Genomic DNA, 2,815 nt, shown 5'->3' on the forward strand with positions numbered 1-2,815 from the left:
TTAATCTTCATCAGCAATTGCTGCATTATTTGGGGAGGGTGGAGATGGAGAACTTAATAGCTAGTTGTTTTTTTTTTTTTTTTTAAGTTAAAGCTTTTTATTTTTCAAAACATATGTATGGATAATTCTTCAACATTAACTCTTGCAAAACCTTGTGTTCCAATTTCCCCTCCTTCCCTCACCCCCTGCCTTAGATGTTAAGTAGTGCAATATATGTTAAACATAGTAGAAAATGTATGTTAAATCTAATAGATGCATACATATCTATACAATTATCTTGCTGCACAAGGAAACTAAAAAAAAAAAAAATGAGAATAAAATCCAAGCAAACAACAACAAAAAGAGTGAAAATGCTATGTTGTGATTACATCTAGTTTTTAAAATAAAATTTTGGCCAGAGTTCATTGAACACAATGGTCAATTAATTCTTAGCCTATGTTTAAGTCTGAAGAGGTCTATTTAAGCCTGTGAAGACATGTATTATTCATTTAGGGTTCTCTTGATTTCAAATTGAGGGATTCAGTAATCTTGTCTATTTTCTACAATTTGGCCTCATGCAGAAAGAAGGAGGCAAATGGGCAAGACCGACCTCACTTGGCAGAGACAACCAGCTCTTTCTGAAATGGAGGTGGAAACACCCGTTCCTCTCTGGAAATGTGTTTTGCTGCACTTTTCAGAACAGAAAGAGCTTCCCAAATAAGGACCTCACTCGAGGAGTCAGCCCCCAAGACTACATCCCAGAGGCTGTGAAACCCAAGCTGCCCTTCCACAAAGCCCAACCCACTTTCTGTAGATTTGATGACCACAGAATTCTTAATGTCTCCCTTTGTGAGGCTCCAAACCCGAGTGAATGGAGTGGAATGTAAGTGACTGCAAAGCACATGGCGGGTTCCCTGAGAAGGGGGCGGGACCAGTTCGGTGGGAAGGTTGCATCTTGTTGAGTAAAATCACCCCATAGCAATCAGGCCACTTCCTCTATTCAGAAAACAGGAATGTGGGCCGAGTTAAGGATATGCAGACTTCCCTCACACGCCCCTTCAGCCCACCCTCGGACTTGCCTCCCTCTTTCCCTCTTTTTCCTTCCCTATCCCCCTCCACAAGCAAATGAAGGGCCATGCATCATTAACCATCTGAATGCTCAATGCAAAAGGACAAAATATTTGCCTTGTAATGAGAGTAACTTTAAGGATAACTCTTTAAGAGCCAAACTTCATCAATCACTTCTGAAAAATGTGAATCTATCCAGCTGACTTATTGGTTACTCACTTTAAGATTGTTTTAAATTTTTTTTTAAGTAAAGAGCAATTGTAAAATTGCTAAGGAGGGAGAAAGCTCATTACTTCAGAAATCTCAACCATTTATGAAATATTGTAGGAGAGAGCTTGGAATGTCAACAGAACGAAAGTGTCTTTGATTGCTAGAAATATATTGCCTAAGAGTCCAATGACAATCCTAAATTAGAAGGAAGTCGATCTAGTTGCCACATAAAAGACCAAATATTAATCTTCTCTAGAGGAAAGGACACCTGCCCATTAGCCAATCTAATCCCCAAGTAAAAGATGGAGTGTTAATCTTCTCTAGAGGAAAAGACACCTGCCAATTAGTCAATCTAGTCCCCATGTAAAAGATGGAGTGTTAATCTTCTCTAGAGGAAAGGACACCTGCCAATTGAAGTGGACCTGAATCAATTCTCAGGGGATTATGGAAATCGGTGGGGGAGGGGGCTGGGATTTTTAAGGCCTAGGTGATGGGGGGATGGGGAGGTGCAGAATAAAAATAGAGCTTAAAGGATCAAGCAGAACTATGCCTGAAAGTTAGAAAAAAATATTTAATACAAGGGGCAGCTAGATGGCATGGTGAACAGAACACTGACCTTGGAATCAGGAGGACCTGAGTTCAAATCCAACTTCAGACACTTAACATTTCCTAGCTGTGTGACCCTAGGCAAGTCACTTAACCCCAACTGACTCCCAAAAGAAAAAAATGTTATTCGATACAAAGATGACACTTCAGATTTGAGTCATAGAAAATTTGCATAAATCTTTTCAGCTCCTATTAAGCTGGCATTTTCCAAAGTGATGTTACATATTATGTGAATGAATGTTTAACTCTTCCTGACCCCATTTGGAGTCATTGGAAATTTCTTGGCAAAGATAATGGAGGGGTTTGCCATTTCCTTCTCCTTTTTTCTTTTTACAGATAAGTAAACTGAGGCAAACAAGGATTAAGTGATTTGTCCATGATGGGGGAACCCCAATACTGTCCTTACTTGGGGAGACCATGAGGTAAACACTTGAGAAACTCCTTGAAGGGGAGAAATTCTCCTTCAACCCTCAGAGAAGCTCTCCCCTGAGAAAGACCGGCCCATAAGTAGACGGTTTCATTATGTTATCCTGGAGGAGACCGGCACAGCCCCAAATGATAACACTCACTACTGATTGCAACTTCTATTGAGTTGAAGAGTAGTCCAGGGACACTCATTCAATTGGAAATCTTCTATTCAATTGGAAGATGTTGGTCTGATTTCAACTCAAACTGCCCCTAGCTCCCAACCAAGATAAAATAGATTTCTGCTTACTCAATTCTTTGCATATTGCAATCTTTGCAATTCTTGGCATAGCTGCCTGCAAGGACCCCCTCCCTGCTGAGAAGACACCCTTTTTTCAGTGTTAGCCCTCTTTATCTCTCTGCCAGGATTTCTCTGCTAGACTTTACTTCTCTTTCAGGATCTTACCACTGAGGAAGTTAGCTTCCTAGCAAAAGCTGACTTCTCAGTGCCAATAAACTTCTTTTTGCCAGCCTAACTTTTCAGGTT

Source organism: Antechinus flavipes, chromosome 2 (assembly GCF_016432865.1).
Source record: "Antechinus flavipes isolate AdamAnt ecotype Samford, QLD, Australia chromosome 2, AdamAnt_v2, whole genome shotgun sequence".
Taxonomy (NCBI): Eukaryota; Metazoa; Chordata; class Mammalia; order Dasyuromorphia; family Dasyuridae; genus Antechinus; species Antechinus flavipes.